This window comes from Ambystoma mexicanum, chromosome 2q (genome assembly GCF_040938575.1).
Source record: "Ambystoma mexicanum isolate Mex_15411 chromosome 2q, UKY_AmexF1_1, whole genome shotgun sequence".
Taxonomy (NCBI): Eukaryota; Metazoa; Chordata; class Amphibia; order Caudata; family Ambystomatidae; genus Ambystoma; species Ambystoma mexicanum.
In genome coordinates, this window is record NC_090924.1 from 685,028,328 (window position 1) to 685,053,365 (window position 25,038).

A 25,038-nucleotide genomic window follows, 5' to 3' on the forward strand; every position below is an offset into this window, starting at 1 on the left:
GTTGGATGAGAACAGGATAAATCTTTTCAGTGTTGACTCGAGTGCAGGGCCGGTGCAAGCACTAGGCAAACTAGGCAGCTACCTAGGGTGCTGGCCAGCAAGGGCACTAAAGAGCAAGTTTTCTCTTTCCTTTCATGAATTACAAAATAGATGTAAACCAGTCTGAGTTAAAGTAGCTGCATAAGGTCCTACTGCAATTAGGAGGGTGCCCTGCTGCAAACCACAGTGCTCACATTTCCCAGAGTCTCTAACATGGCAGGGAAAGTAGCGCTAATGCCTACTCGCACATTGGCTGGGTTCCATGTAATTATAACGAAAACATTTTTCATGACGCTAAAATACCACATTTTCTTTTTTCTTAATTTGGAGGGTCCCCCACACCCTCAGCCCGCTGTTTACCTAGGTTCATAACCCCACCCCAGCCACATCCCAACCTGTTCTATTCCCTTAGCCCACTCCCGTATATATTTTAAATTAAAAATAAAGTATTTCTTATTATTTTAGGGTCGTTTAAAAAGTTGTTCATCTTTCCTAATTCGTTATTATTAATGTATACTATTTTTTGAGCAGTGCAACACATGTTCTGGCTCACGTAAAAAGCACACAGGCCTATCAGCAAGAAATGCTGATAAAACAATGTGGTCAGGACCACGGCATGCACACCAGGAAAGTCACGAGATATGGTAGAAGTCTCCTGGCACTTTTAGAGGCAAAGCATGGTCAGAAGAAGTACACCTCAACAGTCGGAGAAGAAGGGCGATATGGGGGTAGATGTAGGGTCCTCATGCAAGTTCAGCATCACAGAGTTAAGGGCCTTATTCACATAATCTCAGAATTGGTCAAAGTGTGCTGTGCTTACTCTGAAACATTTTCATTAGCATGAACAACCTGACGGATGTAACTTTCTAAGCAATGCTCGAAGGGCTGACTCTTTACTAGTGACCCCACAATTGATGTGTTGCAGCGTTTGCTCTCAAGCGCAAGCAAAGACTATTTATTCATGCAACTTTAAAACTACTACATAAATAAATAGGCTTTAATTTGGGCATATCATGTTATTTAAAAGTTGACATTCTTTGTGCCTCAGTGTATTCTGAGCTGCAAGCATTATCTGGCATTTTTTGGAAAGTTAACAAAAAAAGATGCTAATTGATCTGCAATTGTCTGTGCTTACTTTCAAAGCAATATTGAAATGTACTGGTCAAGCAGTGCTGTCTTTGCCAGTACATTTATATTTGGGGTAGGTTATAAATCGAAGATGAGTATGCTGGCTGAGAACATGTGCACGTTGAGAGTAAATACCTATCAACCTGTGGGTCTTCTGATATAAACTGCTGGTCCAACATTCAACTTAGTGACAGTATTAAAATGAATTGAGCATTTTGGAATGACCATTTGATGAGTGAAAAAGGTCTGACCCTTCAAACTGATTTCATTTAAAAGCAGGGCCAGAGCAACTAATAAGCCACTCAGGGTGATATTGAACACAGAGAGCATTGTACTTCAAAGGGGCACATACTCTACAGCCAAGTTGCACTGCCCTGAGGTCTTGTGACCTGCTTCCTGGCCGACCTCTCCTCCCTCCTTGGATAACCTGAGATTAGCTATCAGGCATTCTGGCAGACACAGTAGTGCATACTTTCTGCAATTGTATGTATGTGAGTATGTGTCTCCAACAACAGCTGCGCTTACCGCCCCATCTTCTTCACTTGGCCCTTGCACCCTCACAAAAGTAAGTCAGGTAATGAGCTATTGATGACACAGAGTGCAGAAAGCAGGCAAGTTTGTGCAGGGCACCCTCTGCCCTTGTACCCGTCCCAATCCCTAAGCCCAGCCAGCGCTGGGTAACTGATACAAACTGCTGATTGGTGTACAGTGGTTCTAGATCTCATACTGTACCTGTTCTTCACAAGTGAAGCTTGCACTGCATATGGCTATGCTGTGTAAGTTGCCCATTGATGGAGCTTGCCCTGGCACTGCTCTTGCTGCATCTATACTAGATTACGAAGAAAGCCTGGTCTGGCTTTGCACATGTTGTGCCATCGTCAGTGTGTGAGGGGAGCTTGCACTGATCCTGTTTGTGCCATATGTGTACCAATTTGAGAGAAGTGCGCACAGGTCTTTGCAACCAGTTTCTCTGCCAATGCTATACCTGTGCATATGTTTGAGGGAAACATAGAGTGAACCTGGCATACTGTGCCAGTACTTGCATGGACAGGTCTTGCACTGACCCTTTCCATGTTGCCTCTGTTCATCAGGGAAGCTTTCCTGCCCTAACAATGATGTCCATTTACCCCTTTGTTTGTCCCCTCTATACCCGTAGTTGTAGGTCAGGGACTCTTGAATGACTTATTTGTGAGGCAACCTCCACTTTGCCATGCTGAACCATTTGTGAGAGAAGCTTGCTTTCGTTGTATGAATGCTGGATCTGTGGGAGATGGCTTTTAAGAGACCCTGTACAGGGGAACGTGTCCTCTGCTCCTGCCCATGATGAACCGGATGGATTTTGAGGAAAGTTTGCAATAAATATCCTGGTCTATTTTGTACCAATCTGAGGAAACCCTCTGCTGGACCTGAATTTGCTGTGCCTGTACCTGTGCTGTTTGTGAGGGACGCACACGCCTGTCCTGTGCATGTAGTTACTGTGTGTGCTGTGTTTGGGAAGAAAGCTTGTACTTTGGTAGGCTTGCGGCACTGCTGCCTAAAATGTGACTTAAGGGTGCCCGTGGGGGAATTAGAACCTGCTGCTTCCCATGCTGTACCTGTTTAGTGTGTGATAGTAGGTTGCAGGGCTGGTGACTATGATGTACCTGTCCAGTATGTGATGGAAGCTTTCAATACTGCTCCCTATGTGTTTACCCTTCTTTGTGCGAGGGCCACTACCTCTGATATCCATATTCTGCCGTTCCTTTATGTCAGGGAAGTTTCAACTTCTGCTGCACTTATTGTTTTTGCTGTGTGTGAATAAAGTTTGTACAGTTTGTGTCAATGCTGTACCTGGTTAGTGAGTTAAGGAAGCGGCGTGGCACACATTCATGAAACACAATTAATGACTTTTCAAGCAGGACCTTTTTGGGCAGTTTGTGAGAAATCGGATATTTGAAAGAACATTGGGCAAGTAAAATTGGTTTAAACTCCCTCCTTCACAGCATGATAAAATCCCATTATAGAAAACCTGGTGGAAGCAGAGCTTTCACGACATCTTCACTCCAACTATTGCCGGTCTGGCCGGGAGGCAGAGCCACTCTCTCATTTATGCATCTGGTCCCAATGGCAGCCCATTGTCAGTAATCAGCCTCGTGAAAGAATTGGCAAAAGGTGGATTTCCTGAAATCCTAGATGGTGCTTTGGGTAGTATACTACCTGCTTGGGGCTGGCGGGGGCTGACAAACTCCTGTTCCCCTCTCCATCTCTGAGACGCCAAAGGATTTCCCTCTGTATGGCTGTGAATGCACAATCGAGGAAAGGTGTTTTCCCTGCCATCCCTGATTCCTGGAACGAGGATTGGAGGGAGCAACATCTACCCAGGACTAGAAGTGGTAGCAAAGCTACTGCCCGCCACTAACACCCTCTCACTTTCACTGACTTGAGCTGTGGTGCCACTCTCTTTAGTGAAGGCACATGGATGCAGGTGGAAGGGGGCAGAGGCAGACATATGTCAAGCAAAGCCAGTGCTAGTTATACCTCCAAATTGGCGATGCTTGTAGAGAGCCAGTCAGGTAGGTGGAAGGAAGCAATAGCCTCCCCCTAACAACCTTTAAATAGACACCTGCTGTAAGTAAATAAAGTGGCTTACAATAGTCCAGAGAACAGCCTCACAAAGGGACACACTTGTGTGTAAGGGACGGTAAGGGAGTGTGGTAAGGGGATGTCTGAGGGTCATTTTCAATTCTACTGACATCATAGATGTTTCATGATTCTGCCTATATGTATTGCTAATCCTTCCTCATCTAGTCATAAGTTCTAATTTAGCCTGTATTTTATATATTTTGTGAGTAAGAGAGAGGCATGTAATGTCACTGTGTTAAGAAAAGGTCTAAAACGAGATGGAGAAATAGCAGCTTGTGAATGTGATGGGAAAGGCCTGCATGTGAAGAGGAGAGAATACACCTGGAATAAGGGGATGATATAGTCAGAGCACATGGTAGTGGAGATGGCAAAATTAACTTCCGCCTAGGGTGGCACAAATCCTTGTACTGGCCCAGCTACAGGGCCACCTACTGTGGCAAACCTATTGCTGTGCGAGTGTGGTAAAGTGGAGATGGCATATATGGCGGGACACCAGAGTATGCATCTATGTACTAACCCATTTAGTGCATTCCCATTCACTCCCCACCCAAATTGCGTGCATCAGAATCTCCTTTATCTGCCTTATCATAATCAATATTTATGACAGTAACCTGCCCAGCCCCAAACAACATGAAGTCTCAGACTCAACAAGACGTACAACATCAGAAAGGAACAGCATCATAAGCAATTGGTTCAAACAGCTTAGGCCTGTCCTAATATGCCCTCAGCTCCCAGCCCTCTTCTCAATCATCCTCGCGTTACTACATTTGACAGCTTAATGATTATTGGGAGCATAAAGCAGGTGGTTGGGTGAGAAACATTCCACCAGAATGTATTGCATGTTTAGATAGTTTTTGCACTCTTTGTAGGACTCTAATGGGAAACTGATAACTAAAAGGACAGACCTCAGCTCCCTCTGTTTCTGTAAAACTGACCATCCCTGCCCCAGTCCCTTTATATCATTTTTGTGGGGGTGGGGGGCCTTTGACTCCAGACAAGCCTATTTATTGTATGCTTGAGGCAGAGTGTAATATAAAAATGTACACTTATGTTTGTAACGTGCATAGGCTCACATGAGTGCACAGTTTATTCTAAAGGTGTCAATGATGCCTGGAAAGGAGTTAGCAGGTTTCCTTGTGGCCTTCATTTTAGTCGACTAAATGCACAAATAAACCTATAGCACTGTCCACAGGCACAGACCTTAGAAATTGGAGTTAAAATAGTAAGGGCCTAATTCACAGAAGTGTTTTATAATGGCAACACACCATTGGAAAATACTCTGTGAATCAGGGCATAAATCAATACATCTGGGTGGTAATAGACTCCAAATTAAATTTTTGGAAGGATTATGGAATTTAGGACACTACACATGCAACCCCCTTGTGGAGGAAAAACAGTTGCTGAACCCTCACATGGGAGGCTTGAAAGGCGCTCCGGTCCACGCCTATCACCACTGCTGCCTGGGCCTTCATGGTGGCACTCCCCTGAAAAGCAGGGGAGCACCCAGAATCACCACCAGCTCCCTGGCATTCCTCCTAACTTTTAACACCACCAGGCCCCGGTGTGGAGTTTAATCAAAGGCCTCAAATCAACGGAACTGAAGGGCCCACTTAAAAAAATGACCGGCCAGCCTTTATAGCAAAACCTTCACACTGAAAATTGGCCTATTAAGGTAGACTGTGAGGTTACTTCAAGTAATACAGGGAAGTGCCATGTGAGAAAGGCCCACCTGTCATTACAAAAGGAAAAACAGAATTTGAATTCACAGTGGCAAAAGAAATGCAAAGGCCCCTTTCACATGAAAAGCAGGATTTTCAAATTCTGACACCAAAATGGCTTTGCATGGGTGTTTGCAGTTTAAAGCAAGACATGAGAAAATGTACCCATGCTAACATAGAGATATCAGGGAAAAGACATGGTGTGGGTTGAAAAAGGTAATGTATATTATCCTTCACATGCATAATACCGGCAAACATTTGAAAAGAAAAGCCCACTTTGTTTCCATGGGTCACATGAAACGTTCCTGTAGGCCTGAGGCAGACCCTTTTGCTTGGTGTGGGGCAGAATTCACAAAGGACTCCCCCACTGAAAGCCTGTCTTGTATCCCAGCTGTTTACAACTGTAATAAAGTTTTGCAGCTAAGGGTGTGGAAAACAAACTTCCCCGAGAATTGGAGTTTCTGAAATCTCATTTCTCTGTAGGGCACATGGCCTAGCCTGTGCATGACAGGGATAGAGGGGGGAGGTATGAAAACAGGGGCTGCAATCAAGGCTGAACTTTGAAAAAATACAGGAAAATAGCAGCCTTCCAGATCAAAATGGTGGTCCCCTTCAAATAAGAGGACAGGATGCCAGATGTCTCCAGGGCCTTGTGACATCACAAGCGCACGCTAGCTCATTATCTGCATTGTGGGATCTCTGTGTTACCAAGGCCTCCCAAGTGTTCATGACTGGATGACTGGCAGCTACCACCTACAAACAACAAAAAGGTAATAACATTAAAAAAAAACCCTGGTCACAAGTTGGCCAATATTGGCAAATGGCCTGGAGGAAGGGAAGCTCATATTTGCACATACAAAGATTTCCCCTTAGTTTAAATGGACTATCATAAATGTTGCATTTTCTCAGAAACTACAAGACACACTGCCTACATGTATGTTTAATTTTCTAGATAATCTCAAGGAGATTTGTTGAAATAAAATGTGTCCACCTGCGACTTAGGGAAATGTAAAGATCAACTACACGGTGTTCTGGGTGATGTGAACGTGTTCCAAATTTGAGAGTTAGCAAACTGGTAGAGGTTAAAATTAGGAATGTTGGGAGTAAATTGCATGTTCCTAACGATTACGCTTTTTGTAAAAACAGAGGAAAATTACCAAACGCCTGTGCAACATTGCGCATATCTGGCTCTCATTTTCTTTAATTCTCCATGATTAGCTGAATCGGAAAATATATACATTATGGCAATTACTAGTAAATCAAAAAGTTTTGCCACATAACTCATTTTTGCCAAAATGTTGACATGGGAACAAATGGGGATTTCAAATGGAAGTTACTATATGTCTGTTCCAGACTCCTAAACCAATACTTAGAGAGAGGCTGGGTGTGGGTGGAGAAACAAGGGTAACCATTCAATCCTGGTTGAGAGACGTCTTACAGGGCAGTGCCCAATATTGAGATCTTGATGGTGTCATTACTGGCATATAAAGTGGATGCACTGTGAGAGAGGGGGTTGAGCTGCTACAATCTACCATCTGACCGCCACAAGGAAACACCAAAAGGAGATTTTTGCTGAAATTGAATCTGGGTGGAGCTGTCTATTGCTGGCGATGTCTAAAAGCTGACTCGGTCCTATGGCGAAGTGCTGGGGACCATCCTTCAAAGTGTAGTGATACCTGATATTTAAACAGAGGTTTGAAATGTAAGTAAAATTGAGCCATTCAGAACAAAAAGATGGGGAATCAGTTTACATTAAATCCTTTCCCTTGATGGTGGACGTGGTTGGGGGAGGTTAACTCTGTAGGTCCTTAACCTATTTAACTCGAAATATTAATTTAATGAATTCCCCCTGGAAGAACACCACAGTGTGATTTTTGACAAAATTCCAAGTTGACAAAGTTCATCCCTAGTGTTCGCTGAAAACTATAGAATTTAATTGGGTAATCCTATGGGTCCAGCTTCCCCACAGAGGCCTTAAAGTGGAGGGGGTGGGGGTCTGAAAATCAGACATTCTTAAATCATCCTAAACTTTTTCTGTCCAGCTTCACCTAACACAGGTTTTAATGGGAGAGACTGGAAATCCCAAATTCTTAAATCATCCCATTTTTGACTGTCCAACTTCCCTAACACAGGCCTTTAAATGGAAGGGGGCTGAATATCAAAAACCCCAAGTTGATTATTTCTGAAAGTAAAATTGGGATAAAGTAAAGTAAAGTATTGTGATTTGTTTTTTTTCCAACCAACTTGTGTGATTTATTTGTGTAACAAGAAGTTTAATTGTGAGCCATAGAGATGTTAAATAAAGACAAATATATTTCCGACACCCCAGCCTGGTTCTTGGCTTGCGGTGGGAACAGGGGCAGAGATTTGTGTGACTCTATATGATTCTTCAGTAAGGTCAGGTGTCAAAAAAATAAGTCTTTGTAGAGGCAAAAAGAGAATTGAGTAAGAATTCATTCTTTATTTGGCATTGGGTGTATAAATCAAGCAGGAGCAGGGTTTGCCCCTGGGCAATGAAACCTTTACAAAAATTGTAAAAAGCCATTTTGAAATGACTGCTATAGAAGTGCTATTCATTTGAGAAGAATGGGGTGAGGACGAAGCCAGGAGCTGGCAAACTAGAAATTTGCAACAGGTCACCTCAGTGAGCACTGACATTTGGAGTTAAGGTGGAATATTGCACAAAGCATTAGAGGCATTTTATATGGCCCAAAACGCTTGTGAAAAGCTGAGTCAAATGGCTCAGATCCCAGCTAATTACACTTCCACTTGCAGTTAGTGGGAGAGCAAGTGCAAAAAGTGAATTTTTTTGAGTTACAACAAGAAAGGCTCATTGAGCAATTACAAGTTGAGCTGAAAACACAACAGCAAGCCAGTGCAGAAAGAGAGATAGAGTTAGCTGCACGGCATACTGCATGCACTGAGGGTGAAGAAACTGTAAGTCACCTGCATTCCCAAATGAATGACCAGACTGGTCATAACAGAGGGTTGTTACTTGACATTGTGGCCCTCAAACAACAAATCAGGGAATTGGAAAGGGACAATAATCAGTCCATCATTAAAGGAGTTTGATGAAATGTGTCAGAATGTAAATATTCTGAAACAACAGAATTTACAACTGGTCAAAGACCACGATGCATTTAGGTTGAAAGTGGATGCAAAGAAGGAATAGTTAGGTCCTCAGCAACTGAACACAATTAGAGAAGAAAGAATAGAGCTAGTAGAGTGTGTGAGACAAATAGAAGCAGAACTATTGGAGGCAGCGAATAGTAGGGATGAGCAAGAGAAAGATTATTCTGCTGAAGGAAAAGCACCTTGAATGTGCTTGCACCATGCAAGGTTCACAGAGGCAGAACAAATCACTTCAGCATGAGGTGCAGCAAACAAAAGATCGATTGGTAACTCAGAGCTGGGTACATGACACTAATCAGGCCTTAGTGTCAGAATTAAAAAGCCATCTCTCTGATTACCAAGAGCAAATGAGGAAAAAAAGGCACAGGTGTGAGAGTCTCACCAAGGAAATTGAATAGAATAAATAGGGACTGAGGCACCCTGACCAATCAGGATATGGAACAAGCCCCACTGATCAAGATGAGGTGCTCTCCCAGCAGGGGCCTCATGCCAGTCATTTACAAACTCTTATGTGCAAATGGTAACCAACCTCATGCATGCCACTTATCAAGAACAGGGTGACATGAGGCAGTTAGACTTTGCCCAACTGATCTAGAAGGGCAGCCCCTGTCTGATATTGATGAGTATTCATCTCAACCACACGGAAGGGAAGGTGGTCAGACCACTGTCTTGGGAGGCCAACAGGAATCTTGTGAGCAATTCTGAACTGGAAAGCTCCTATGATGACACGATCAGGGAGTTAGACTTGCAGACGATGAGGATACAAAGAGACCACCTTGACCTCTTCACTGGAAGAGAAAAGTCATAGATTCAACCCAGGAAGAGCATATTTATTAAAAACCTCCATCCATTCAGGAGGATGGGGGATTTTCCCAGACTACTTGAAAGGGGGGAAGACGAGAGTGAGTGTAATCCTGGGCCTAAAAGTAACTACCGGGAAAGTGACCCTGAGAGCTCACTGCGGTCCAGGTGAGAGAAGTCCAGATCCTATGACTCAAGAAATATTACCGATCTCAAAGAGATAGGGAAGGCGTAGAGGGCAGGGAGGGGAGTACACAGAGTAGCCCTGAATCAGAAAATTAACGGACTCAGGTGCAGAGGAAGAAAAAGACAGGGAAATAGAGCAAGGGTTTTGTGAAAGACCCAATAAGACAAACCGAGGCCATAAAGAGCTTCCTGACCCCATACCATAAGAATGCCAAGTATTCAGTATTGGGGCATTTGGAACTTTATGAGCAGATGATGGCATCATTCCCGAACAGAAATTATGTATATTACACAGTATTTGCTAAATGGACTTTCTCACCTGAGTACTCATGTTTCTTTGCATGTCTGGAGGACCAGGATCATTATAAATGGTCCACCTATAAGGTGGCCATTTTAAAACATTTCTCTTCACACAAAAACCCACAGGAGGCCCGTAACGCTGCATATAATTTGCAATGTGGGGAGGATCAGGCACCTAGGAAGTTTGTGCAGGAGCTAAAAGGGGCATTTGCTCACACTTCCTGGCGAGTGAACACACATGGTAGGCAGTTTGTGACCACCTATTTCCTTGCGCTTCCCAAATACATAATTACTCAGCTGGTGCATGAATTTCTTGAGCACAGGACCCTGGATTGGGTATTCGAGCAAGCCACCAGGATCTATGAGGTCCAAAAGCCCACTGAGAATAAAAACACCCCCAAAAACCTTAAGCAGTCTAACACGCCTGCTGCTGCGAAGGTGGCAGAGGTGAGAACTACCCCTCCCTTGGACCTGGAGATGGGGGGACAAAAAGTAACTCTCCTGCATACACGCGAAATGGAAGGCAGATGGGACGCCTCACCCCGGCCCAATCGAATGGTAGTCAGGCAGGGGCCCAGAACAATGGTCCCTCAGACCCTGCCACCTATGAAAGCCCTAGGTACAATGGTACCAAGCCAATGCTGGGGTATGTATAGGCACCTCCAGACCAGCAGAGGGGAACCATTCAGGTAAGTACTGCCCCGGGGAAACTTCCCCCAATCCTCCCTCAGGAGAGAAGTACCACTCTGCCTCCCAATCTGAACTTTTGCCCCAGTTAGCCCCCGAACCATATCTTACAAAATAATCCTCCTCTCTCGCCCCGATTCCAGAACAATAGATCCCTGAACCCGGGAGAAGGGAGATTCAGGATGGAAAATTATGGGGGAAATTCCCAGTGCCCGAGCTACTCCAGGAGAAGGGATAGTTACCCTTTTTGGGAACAACAGAGGTATGACTGGAGACCTCCCTACAACCTAGAAATGGTCTCGCAGCTGGAGCGACAGGTCCAGCAACTGACCAACGACCTGGGGCGCATGGTGAGGGCTCAGTCTAACCCTCAACTTAACCCTGCTTCCCAGAATTCCCCAACACCCAGGGCAGATGCCCCAGCGGGGACATAACAGGAGGAAACATTTGGCAAACCACAGGTTTCTGAGGGAGGGGACCGGGTGGAGGGGAGATGCCAAGACCAAGAGCAGCGGTATTCAAACTGTGGGGCACGCCCCTCTGGTAGGCCGCAGCCTCATGTCCAGGGGGGCGTGCATCGACAGCCTGAAAAGAGAAAATTACAGGCAGCCCCATTTCTTGGCCCGGGACAGAGCGGGTGACCTGGGGCACAGAGCTTCATAGCTCAGGAGGTGTGCGCAGTAAGGGGCCCACACAGAAAGGTACCGGACAACAGATTAAGCATTGGATTCTGCTGTGCTAGTGCGCGCTCCTCTGCGATATGCCACTGGCAGAACTCTGTTGACTTGTAATGTGTTTGGAATATGCAAACAAATGCATATTCCAAACGCAGCATGTAAGATACTCTGGAGTCACACAAGCTGTGCCCCTCATTCTTTGTGTTGACAGCCTTTCAAGTGGGGCAAATTATAAGTGATGGCTCATTTAACAAGCCATTGTTATTATACAGTATATGCTTAACATTTCAGTGTTAAGAACTGAACATGAGGCATTTTTATTCACGAGGCCAGCACAAGTATCGTTACCTGATCAAACCTATGCAAAAGAGAATTAACGTGCCAAACAGAAAGGTTTACAACTATTTTCTTTATTTTCATGTCTCTTTATTTGACACACCAAACATTTTTTTTGGTTATGTTACTTTTTAGTTACATATGGCGCATCCCTGTAAAGGTTAACTCTAGTTTTCTTGCTTACGTATTCTAGTGGCTGCTTTGGGACATGGACTAAATGCATCCACTCAGCATCAAAGGTCTTTTAATTGTCTAAACAAGCCAGCTACTGCGTAGCGCGCACACCAGATGGCAACTCAATGTCACTTGGCACCTTGATTAGGAAAGTGGAGTTCATTGTGTGTCGCCATGCAGACAGTAGTCCATGGCAAATCAATGCAGTGATCTATGCAGGAATGTTATGTGTGCTGCACAAGTCACCACCCTGTTGATTAATGGTGTCTATGTTGTGCTCCCCTATGCAACAGCACATATACTTGTTTTTGTCCGATGTGCCTAATGTCCATACAAGAACACACTGGACTGTTTTGTGTAATACAAGAACACACTGGACTGTTTTGTGTATGTGTCTCTGACAAGCATGCCATACTGTGCCCACACTTAAACACATAAAGCAATCAAAGAAGTTGCCTCAAATTGTAAAACCACGAGGCCAAACACCCTTTCTACACTGCTACACCATGATTTTCACTAGCTGCAGGCCAGCACTAATAAGAGATGCCAATGTCAGCTCTGTTAGATAAAGCATGGGCCTGCTCTTTTTAGCCAAAATAACCCTTGAGGCCTGTGCAATTGTGAGGAGGTAGTGACTGAGGAACTGTGGGCCCTATACCCCACATCAGTAGCCGGTTTTGTTTAAAACGCTTCATCAGCTTATAACTGGTGTGGCTAAAGTTTGAAATAGGTAGAATCCTTTCTGTGTAGCCTTTCTGTGCATTGTTTATTGGGTCTCTCTTGTGCAGTAGCCTGTCCTGTCTTTAGATATAATTCCCTAAAGATGTTTATGTATTGGGGGTGGGCATGCCCACGCTGAGACCCAACCATTCCTCCTCTAAAATTCTTCAGAAACAAGAAGCAAAAGAGCCATTGTACCCCATTTGAGTGGCTGATGTTGCAGTCATTTTATACTCACATCCAAAAAAGTAAGCTGTCCAAATGAGCATGTATGGTTCATGGTTATAAACATTTCAATGTAAGTGTGAACTGTGATATGAGCACCAAGCCATGCATCAGTTCTGCATTTAGAGATTCACACATACAATCCTTTTATCACATACTTGTTTATCAAATGTAGAGATTTATGATCACTGTAATAGTCCTTAAATGCTCTGTGATTTAATGCAAAGTATACAGGAATCCTCATTGGTGCTGTTTGTCCCGGCAATTCCTTTTGGATGTGGACACTGGCAAGGCAAACCATCTGTGTGATCCCCTCTGGCTTGTGCTCTTGTCATACCTTGCTGACATTTCCGATAAGCTAAATACCCTCAATATGTCTTTGCAAGGAGCCAATGCCAATTCATTTACAATGAATGAAAAGGTATTTGCCTTCAGGAGGAAGCTAGACCTCTGGAAAAGAACAATTGGAGCTGGGGTAGCAGTTCAGTTCCCATTGATTGCAGAAGGAATTGAGGAAACAGAGTACAACTTGCTTCATGTGAACTAACAACATTAAGGTCCAGTTTTGATAAATACTTCCCTGAAGAAAATGCTGGCATTAATGACTGGGTGATGCAGCCTTTTCTGGCAGAGGAGGTGGTGCATCTTCCATTTGATGCCCAGGAGGAGCTGATTGAGGTTCAGTCGGACACTACTCTGCAATCTGAATTTAGGAACATTGGAGTGGGTGACATTTGGCTGAAGGTAATCCTGGAGTATCCTACATTGGCAAGGTCTGCTATACAGTCTCTTACCCTTTGGGTCTTCCTACTTGTTTGAAATAGGCTTTTCAGCATTGTCTGTACTGAAAACGAATTACTGCACATGGCCGGAAGTGGAGGACAACATCAGAGTGGCGGTTTCAAAAATAAGCCACACATTGACTCACTTTCTGCAGAGAGACAGGCCCACCCTTCCCATTAGTACTTGCTCTGTAAAATCAAATTGCCTTCTGCTGAATGTACTAATAGGAATGTATTTTGAGAAAATAAAAACCCTACTGGAGAACTTGATGTTTACTTGTACGGTTTCTATGTTTATATTGGAAGTGATTGTCCTACTGTCTTGGAAGGTCTACCCAACAACATATCCCTTCAAAATTATGGCACCACGCATTCTGCAGCCATCTCTATAAAAAAAAAAAAAATAACACCAGCACCAGGGTGGGGCAGAAGGGTTCCAAACTATTTATTTTCTGCTCAGGGGGGCCTTGGCATAACATGTTTGAAGACCAATGCCCTAGAGGATGCTTCCTTTCTCACCCCAACAGAACCCCTAAAACCCTCTCAGCCTGAACGTGACTCTTCTACCCCCAAAGAGCAAAGGGTAAGGTGGAGAGGCCAAAGAAGAACCCACTTTGTGAAAGAGCTTAATATCACCCCCTTTGAAAGATAAGAATCCCTGGAGGACTCAGGTAAGCAAATCTTCCCTATCAGGAACGGGGGGATCCCTCGCAAAGAAAAATGGGTCCCAAAAGACCCTGAGTGGGACAGGGTAGGTACAGAAACTGACCCAAAACAACAAACCCCCAAAATGTGAGCCAGACAAGGTAGAAATGGAGGGGTTCAGAGAACTGCCTCCACAAAATAGGGGGACAGCAAAGAATCGGGGGAGAAACAGGATTCCCCAAATCCACCCATTGTTAGTTTTACTAACTACCCTTTACTTTACAGATTCCCAATCTCTGAAACAGAAAATTGGCCAAGATCACACAGTGTCGGGGTTCAGTATTAAGAAAATGACCACCCGACTGACAAATAACTCACACTTTCTTTGCACCCTGGAGGAAAAGGAAGGTATATTTTTGCATCGGTAAGGTTGCAGGGTCAGTGTGAATTATCAGCTCTGGTGATACTGCATCCCAAGCCACCCTCCTGTCCAAAAGGGCCTTTGACCAACTAAACCCAGCAGGGGAGGGCCAACAAATTCCCCTCACACCACTTCTCAGACAACTCTAAAATTTAGACGGAAATGATATTCTCATTGAAGTGTGGGGTGCATTTAAAGGCCCCAGACAAAAGTCCCTTTCACCTGAAAAGCAGCATTTAAACACTGCCACCAAAAATGGCCTTGCTTTGCTTTCCCTGTCACATGAGTGGCAAGTATTTGAACACGGCATCCAAAAAACGGCCCTGCTTTGCTTTTATTTAACCTGAATAACAAGAAGTTATACACTGCATACAAAAACGGCCTTGCTTTACTTTTATTTCACATAAGGGGCAAGAATGTCAACACTACAACCAGAAACGTCTTTTGCTTTCCCTTTGACTTGAACAGCAGCTTTTAAACACTGCAAACGAAAAACGGTTTGGCTTTTTCTTTTATTCACGTCAAATTAAAGAATCATGTGGAAGGGGCCTATTCCTCATTATCAATGGACAACAGCAAATGTAAAGAAGGAGAAAGCAAAGAATTCTGTGACCTGCAAGGATTTTAAACATTAGAAGCAAAAACCGTTTTCACATGTGTGAAAAGGAACACAGCTTTAAAAAGCCACAGTGGAAAAAGATAGCACTGCTCACACAGAAAATTACAGGGAAATATGATGTGGGGGGTTGACGAAAGCAAATGTACATTATGTTCCAACCCACAAAACTCCAGTCACCTTTGAGGAGACACTTACTGCAGGAAAAACCAGTTTGGGCTGAAGGCAGGAACTTCATAATTACAAAGCCCACTTCCCGCGGGATATCACACATATTCTATATCCATCCAACAATAAAATGTGATGCTGCTGAAGGCGTCATAATTCCCTGTTCTGCAGACTTGAAGTGAGGAGCTCAGAGATTTCAAAGAAGGCAAAGTGTGGCTGAAGCATGACCAGGAGGTGTGAGCCCTTCCTGCACCCACTTCAAAGAGCAAACTGCAAAGTTCAAAGGCACTAATAAAGATCTCTGGTAACCGGCTGAGCCCAGAGGAAAGCAGATGGCTGTGAGGGATGAAGCGGCCCTCCCACAGGTGGGACAGACACTCCCAATTGACATTAAAAGACTGATTTCATTTTAGGAATTTTCACAGCAATCAGGATGAGAATTGATTTTGTTTTATGCTATTTTTTCATGTAATTTCCAGGGCGTCTTAAAGATATAAATTGCATTTACATAGGACTATGATGACTGAAATGGCCAGTTAAGACTAGTTTCTGGCTGATCTGAACATGTGACAAATGGGACATCTGGTGAAAAGATGGAAAATGAAATTAGGAACATGCTTTTTCATTTTCAGATTCATTCTGTTGTACATTTCATGAAAATGACAAAAATGTGACAAAGGGCCATGCAACCTCGTACGGAGTTGGCAATCGGATTATCTAATTCCCTATGACCAACTAAAAGGACATATCTCTTTCATATGGCAGGGGCTAGTATAATTATAAAGTTATGAGACATAACTAGTTTTTTCCAAAAAGTGGTAATGAGAACAAAGAATGGTCATAAATGCAAACAGAAAGATGGTGCTCTCCTCCCCTGAACGAATCCTGCCAGGGGACGGAGAGAGGGATTGAAACTGTCCTATTCGAGCGACAGGGATAATTACAGGGTACTCCCCCCTCGATTGTACAGTTAGTGATGTCATTTCTGCTATATAAGGGAGACTGTACTAGGACTAGAAAAAGACAAAAACCAGGAGACAGGAGAAGGAGGACGGAGATATGGCTGTTGAACCTTACCATTGTTGAGAGTGCAGTCACCAGACCCCTTGCCCTAGCCTGTCCAGAGTGTGCTGAGATCCAGCTGGCTTTCCTGAATCCTAAACCAAGGCTTGCTTTGTAAGTAGCATATAACCACAGCCCTAAATTGCATAAACCCTTCATTTTTGTAGTAGTATATTTAATTTAACACCCCATTGAAAACCTCCAAATTGCCAGTGTAATCCAGTGATCTTCCATTGAAGAATCTCTTGTTTGCCTGTGTATGTTATCATATCTCCTTTCAAAAACCTCTCAGCTGAGATGGTTGCCATTCGAAATCAACCATGTTGTTCCTGGTGTTGTATTTAATTATTACAGTCATTAAAGTGTTGCCTCAAAAGAATAAGTCTCCTTGTAACTGAAAACTGAATTTGTCTGTCTATTGTGTGCATTACCCAATGAATTCCTATTTGCATCTGTCCTATTAAACCCCAAACCGTGGTTCCATTGTGAGCAAACCCTTTTGCCTAGAAGCCCACCTGTTATGTACCTCTGTTCTTGTCGTTTAGAACCGATGTTCTTCTTGTAAGCTAAACCCCTTCCCTGAGCTGCAGATTTTTGTAAACCCAGTGTAAACTAATTTCCATTTGCCACTGTATTTTTCCCTTTTGCATTTGCTTTCTCCCAAAACCGATTTTCCCACTTCATTTCTACTTTTGCCCTGGTGTTCTGATTTCTATTCTGTAAACTTTCCATTTCTTCTAAAGTGTAAGCAATACGAATGGCCTTTCATTCTGACCTTAGCATTTGTGAGTAATAATCAAAATCCCATTCTTCCATTTTGCTCCAAAAACAAGTTTTCACTTTCTTTGCTGGCTTCCCATCTTGTGGTGATGGGCTTTACCCCAAATCCGATGTCCTCTCTCTATTCCTACCCATTGCCATTGCCTTCCATTCAAAGGAATCAAGTTTAGCTGATGTTTGAGGGTGGGTGTTGCAGGGGAGAGTGCTAAACCGTTGGTGCTATCACTTTGTAAACATTGTTATTTTCTCTGTTTTGCCATTAAAGACCTGTGTGAATTGTAATAGGATAGCTTAACCTAATTGTTCTGTAGAGATCATTGCATTTCTGTTGCCACAACATTGATGGCTGCTAGTTTTGAGTATTTTCCTTTTTCATTAAATAATAAATAAATAAATATAGTATTGATACACACCGGCCTGGTTCATAGTCCATTGTGACATGGGGTGTTTGTGGAGGTTGGGTGTGATACGGGTAGGAGGCCTAATCAAAAGAATCTGTAGTATATTGAAAATAAACAGCGTTTTATTGTGTGCCATATCCATCATAGGGGAAGGAGTTCCCTAGCTGGTGTGTGCTATGTTATACACCGTGACAAAGTGGGGGCTAGTTCTGTGATTGGGAAAAGAGTTTTGACCCGTGACAGTGCAGAATCAATCTGAGTTATTGGAGCAAGTTAAAGGGGAGCCAAGGCAGGTAGAGGAGAAAGTGCGAGAGAGCCAAAACTCTGAGTTAGAATTAGGAAATACCATTCAGCAGCTAAAGGATGAGTTGGCAGTACAGCAACAAACCAATTCAGAGCGAGAATCTTCATTATCTTCACTAAAAGAAGAGTGCCAAGAAAGAGTTGATTCCCTGAAAGAGAGTCAACTAAAATTGCACCAACAAGTGACATACAATATAATCTGCTTAGAGGACATGGGCGCTCTTCAAAAGCAGATTAACCAACTGGAAGAGGAGAATATCAAGTTAATTATTAAAGAGGTCCATTCCCAAGTGGAATTTGACCAGGAGCGCCAGAAGTTAAGCGCTGTGAAACAGCAGAGAGATAACATCAGTGAACAGAATAGCACACTGTATCAGGAAAAAGATGTCCTATGCCAGAAAATAGGCCAATTAAAGACTGACCTGGAGAAAGGCGAGTGATGTCTTCAGGAGTTGACTGACATAAAATTAGAGAATGAAAAATTAATGGGGCATGTAGGACAAATAGAATGTGATCTAGAGCAGACAATACAGACGTAAAATGTGCAGTTTGAGGAGATTGGTCTCCTGCAAAACAAATGGTCTGAGTAATAGCAGACAATACAAGAAGCACAGAAAGAAAAGGAGGCCCTTTGTGATGAGAACAAGGAACTCCATGGCCAAGTAGTAGCCCAAGGTAATGTCATAGAAGCCAGTCAACCCCTGATAGCAGAGCACAAAGCTCAGGACTTTGCATACTATCAAGAAATAGGGGCTGAGAAAGAGAAATCAGAGAGATTAGAGAAGGAGTGTGCTAGTGTTAATAAGGACTTGAGGAACCCAGAACAATTAGAGAGTGGCAGGGCAGCCCCTAATCATGGTGTAGAGCCCTCTGTACCAGGGGCCTCAAGCCAACTTACCACCTCGCATGCACAAAGCGCTGCTAACTTCATGTCTACCAGTTCATAAGTACCGGGAACCATGAGGCAGCCGGACTCAATTAGGCCTAGCATGATTGAGCAAGCAGGCCAGCGCCCATCAGAGACTGAAGGACGTGCATCATTGCTTAGGTTCAAATATATTTTGGCCAATGTATCTGACCAGGAGGACTCCTATGAAGAGAAGATCAGGGAGTTAGACTGGCAGAAACACCAGCTACAAAGGGACCACCTGGGCCACTTTGCAGCTAAAAAGAAGTCTGTGTTTAGGCCCCAAAAGAGCATCCTGAAAACCTCCACCCAATCAGGGTGGGGGGAGTTCTCCACCAACCCCGGAAGAAGGGAGGAGTCAGATGAGTACTTCCCTGTGTGAAAGAGGGAGTCCAAGGGACGTGACCCAGAGAGCCCACAATACAACAGGTGAGACCAGACTAGACCCTGTCAATCTGGGACAGACTCCCAATCTCAAAGAATCAGGGGGCACCTAGAGGAGAGGAACGGGACCTCCAATAGCAGCAGCTCTGAGTCTGAGGGCGAATGGACTCCGGTGCAGCGGAAAAAGAAGACTGCCAAACAAAAGAGAACTCTGGTGAAAGACCCCATTAGACAAATAAAAGCTGTTAGAAACTACATGACCCTTTACCATAAAAATGCCAAGTACTCAGTCTGGGAGCATCTGGAGCTGTATGACCAGATGATGATATAATTTGGCATCAAAAATTACCAGAATTCTATGGAGTTTTCCAAATGGATATTCACCCCAGAATACTCTAGCTTCTTTGCTGGGCTGGAGTATCAGAACCATTCAAGGTGGTCTACCTACAAGGCGGCCATCTTGAAGCACTTCTCTGTGCACCGGGACCCCCAGGAGGCTCGCAAAGCGGCCTACAACCTGCAGTGCAGAGAGGAGCAGGCCCGAGAGAATTTGTCCAAGAATTGAAGCGGGCATTTGCACAAACCACTAGGCGGGTTCGCACGAACAGTAGGGAGTTCATTAACACCTGTTTCCATGCACTCCCTTAGTACATTCTGACGCAGTTGGTTAGGGACTTCCACAATGAAAGGACCCTGGGCTGGGTAATAGAACAAGCTACCCGGATCTATGAGGTGCAAAAGCCTGAAGAAAATAAGAATTCCCCTAGAAATCCCAAACCAATCAACACCCCCACTGCGCTGCCAAGGTGGCACAGGTGAAGGTTACCCCCATTTTGTACTGAGAAATGGGGGGGCCTAAAAATACACCTCCCACTAACCAACCAAACCAGAAGTAGAGAAGACCCTCTGACCAGTCCCAAACAGGTGGTAGGTAGCCAGGCAGGGTACCCCACAAATACGTCACCTGACTCTGCCACCTACATCAGCCCGAGGTATGAGGGGAATAGACTCCTCTTGGGGTACGTATGGACTTCCCGGCTCAGGGGGGATCCAATCAGGTGAGTATGGCCCCAGGGAACTTCACTTCAAACTTCCCTCAGTAGGGCAGTCATTTTCCACCCTCTAATTTAAGTTTCTTCCCCAGATACCCTCAAAACCCCAACATTCAGAACAACCCTCCCCAGTTACCCTTCCGGAGAGCAGCAAAGATTTGACCCAATACCCCCTTATCAGCAAGAAAGGGTGTCACAACTGGAGCGCCAGGTCCAGAGCTTGGCCCAAGACCTGAGTTGCATGTTGAGGACTCTTGAACAGCTTGAATCCAGGGTCTGGCACCCAGAAACAATGATGGGGAGAGAACCCTGACAACCAGCAGGAGGAGGCTCGAGAGGAAGAGGGATGCAAAGCTCTAGAGGAAGCTTCCTTCCTCACCCGTGAAAAGCCCCTAGAAACTTCTGAACCTGCACCCAAATCTCCTGCCCTCGAAAAGCTGCAACCTAGGGAACAGAGGGTAAGTAGGAGAAACCAAGGGACAAAAGAAGACCCATTTTGTGGAGGAAGTCAGCGTCCTCCAGTTTGAAGGGGAAGAATACCTGGAGGATTCTGAGAAGAAATCTTCTCTTTCAAAGATGGGTGGATTTTTTATTTTTTATTTTTTTATTTTATTTGTATATGGTTTAAAAAAAACTTTACAAAATTGTACAGAAAAGATAAGATAATAAGAAATGTCACATTTAAAATGAGACATAATTACACTGTGACATTTTATCTAAAAACAGGCTAAAAGATTGCCGAATATGCAACAGACAATAATTATCATACAAATGCTAAAATTCACAGTTCATAGTGAAATAAATCAACCTATTTACAACAAATTCATAAAACTATGATAGATTTCCTTTTCTCTTACAATCACCTATACAAAGGACTAAACAAGACCACACTCTGTCTTTAGGAATCTTACAACCGCTAATTGCAAAGGGATTTTTGTTTAATCAAATAACATACATTTCCACAAGAGATCCAAGTCCACATTTGATACATCTGGGACAAAGCGAGCAAAGTAATGCAATCTATTCAAGCTCAAAGCCGGACACTCAATCATCAAGTGTTTCAGTGTTTCTTTTACTTCTGGATCCTTGGAATATCTACATAGAATTGTGGCTGCCAACGATTTCGCTCTTGCAGCAATTATTTCTCTGGTAAGCAGTATATTAAATGGGAATCTCATATACAAATTTCTCTATCCTCTGTTTGGAAAGGAGGTTAGATATGGTTCCATGGAGCCCATATATTTATAATAAGACTCCATATGTGAGTACAACCTATATTGAGACAGTTTCTGAGTTGTGTTTGCCCAATCATTATTTTGAAGCAGCTGTTTCACTTTTTTAGGATTAGATATAAGAGTGTTCATAGATGCTCCAACACAGCTCAATAAGTTATTTCAATTTTCCGTTAATTTAATGAAAAACACCGATTTAGATGTGTCTTGTTTAAGCATACCAGACAATTCATTGTACAGATTATTTTCGGTTTGGTTGATAAGATTATGAAATAGCAATAAGCATTTCCACTCTACAATGCTCTTAAGTGATTGTAAACCAAATTCGTTACGGCTGGCTACTAGTGGAACGCATTTAGGGGGGCAGAGGATAGTTTCTCTAAGAATGTTCGCATCCAGGTTGTTCACGTCCAGCTTACCCGTTATGAATGGAATTTCACTACCATATAACATTTTGGGAATAGTTTTTTGTTTGTAAAATCTTAGAAAATCTACCAAATTTGCGATCCACTATACGCATTTGGGTAGTGCATACTTTGACTTTCGTCAAGAAGTGGTTAAGTACTAGAGCGCCATTTGAATTAGCGCTCCCGAAAAAACCTAGATATATCATCAAGTTTTTGATTCACAATTTATTCTTATTCAAAAACCAGCTTTTTTGTGGAGGCTTTCTGTTTCCACTAAAGCACAGAATGTGAGATTTTTGTGTATTTACAGCTAAACCATTGCACGTCATGTAGATTACAAAGGCTGTTAACAAATGCTGAAGCTCCACAGGAGTCCTCTCAAACAGTAAGAAATCATCCGCGTAGGAACAGCAGCACAATTGTTTGCCTTCCAACTTAGGTTGGATGAAAGAAGCATTCAATAAAGATGGCCTATGTCAGATGTATACAGGTTATACAATGTCGGAGCAAAAATGCAGCCTTGTCTTAGTCCATTGGACGTTTTAATTGGCATGGACAAAAGACCTTCATTATTTAGGCGAATTTGGATCATTGAACCTTCATGCAAATGGATAAGGATATCCAGGAGGTCTTGTGGGAGGCCTAGTAAATCTAATTTCTTCCAGAGTGTAGATCAATTCACCAAATCAAAAGCTAAGGATAGATCCATACTTGCCAAATATACCGGAATTGCCCTTTTTTTCCATCCCATTTCTTGTAGTAAAGAGATCAAAAGAACCCCAGCCATGGTGCCTATTCCTTTCCTAAAGCAGGATTGAAATGGCGAAAGAATCTGATTTTTAGATGCCTACTGTTCAATTTGTTGGAGAAGAAAACTTGCATACATTTTGGAGTCCGAATCTAAAAGAGAAATTGGCCAGTAGTTTAACGGTGAGGATCTATCCCCCTTTTTATAAATTGGAATAATGTAACTCATGTTCCATGAGCATAGGATGATCTTTATTTGATTAATATCTTGAAAAAGAACAAATAAGGCCTTTGACCAAGTGTCCGGATTGCCCTTAAAAAGAGCATTCGATAGGCCATTAGGCCCCTCAGCTCTAGACGCACTGGCCAGAACAATCCTTTCCCAGATCTTATCAATAGAGAAGTTACATTTCCACTGAATGGTTACCAGAGGATAAGATGGTCGCTGTAGCAGCTCTCTGCTTGCATAAAGGTTCTGAAAATGTACCATCCATACCTGCTCGTCAATAGGATTTAGATTGCGTTCTACATTGGAGTTATGAGTTGCCAAAATCGTCTCACTGAGTTGTCTTTCAGTGAACACATTTCCTCATTATCTGCTTGAAGCATCATGCATTTGTAACTTCTTATCCAGTTTGTATAGGTCTGTTTCAGATATTTGTCCCTCTCTCTCCTGGAAGTATCAGAAATGTTTAATAATCTAAGTTGCCTTAGTGAACTTCGTAAAAAAGTTTTGCTGGCCCCCACAATAAAGTCATATTTATGAGTATGCCTTTTCTTGACCTGTTTTTTACCTATTATCTTTACTGACCTTTCTATGATGGTTTTTACGTATGGGACAAAACTGATCATGAGTCAATCTTATTTTCTTTTCTTCATAGGTAGATTCTGCATGATATTTACAGAATAGATTATTGCAAGATTGTACATTACACGGATGCCAAATAATCCTGTTATTACCAGGATTCATAACAAGTTCATTAGACATCTGAACAGTCACCACCTGCGCTCTAGGGATGAGCAAATTCAGCTCAAGCAACCTATGATCACTCATCTGTGTAGGGCGCACTGCAAAACTTTCTGCCATATTGAAAATATGCTCTGAGACAAAAATATAATCAATTGCTGAAGATCTATCCCCCAGGGACCAGGTTATATAGGATTCATCCTGTTTCAGCATTTGCTATACTGATTTTAGGCCCCAGATTATACACAACATATTCCAGCACATTACATCGCATTTTTTTGTATAACAGACTCATTGACTGAAAGTTAGTGTTCCCAAGATGCTCACCCATCACGTTCATTGGAGCTCCATATGGTACCCCTTCACTCTCCATCTCGAGCTTCATATTAGTGTTCAAATCCCCCATCAATAGAATTTGAAGCCCTGAGTGTTTATGTAAACAATTCTCCATGATCTCTTCCATTTTTATAATCACCTCATAAAGATTAGATCCTGGGGACTAATAGATATTCCAGAGTAGTACATGAGACACTTGAATAATACTATCCACCTTTACCAGCGCCCCCAAAACCTGGGGAGGAATTGTAAAGATTTCGATCAAATGAATGCCCGAGCCCAGCTTCACCGCTAGGAGGAGGCCCCCTTTGGCCGGCCCTTAGAGGCAAAAAGGTGATGACACTCAAATCCATCCAACTGCGCTTGGGTCAACATCCATGTTTCCTGTATACAAAGAATACTTTTAGTTCTCAATATAGAGCATAATTCAGAGGAGAAATAAAGATGCGAGTTCCCACATGCGTTCCAAGAGAGTATAGATAATGTATTACCTGAATCTATACTTTATGTGTTTAATTTGTTGTTTTAAGGTTTGGAGCTGGGGGATCGAGTCTCGAAGGCTCAATACAAGCCATCTCCAGCTTGTATCCTGTTCTGGGGGGCTCTCTAGCTCTTTTTTTTTATTCTGCCCCCCCCCCCCGAGTATGCCGATCGAGAGAAATCATTTTGGCTAGATCCTTCTTGCTGTTGCAAGCCATCACCAAAAATCAGCATGTCAAATCCCCTCTTGTTAAACTGATCCAATTCCACTAAGAGATTTTGAAATACCAGCTTGGAGTGAAAAACTATTCTCACATGGTCAAAACACTGGGGATGAATAAGATCCACCCTTTTAATGTCCGTGAGGTCAAATTTGCCAGAGAGGGAATGTCATTGAAAAGTAACAAAGACCTATACCTATTCATTGCTGGTTGCAAACCACAGTCAAATAGAGGATAAAGTAGAATACTTGGGAAGTTTAAAAAACATGGTTTCCTCCATAAAATATGTTTAAATTCCGTGTCAAGATATATTTTAGGGAACCTTGTCGCTGCCTCCCCCAGAGATGCTCTCGGGGGTGGCAATGTAGGATTGGTATGCGGC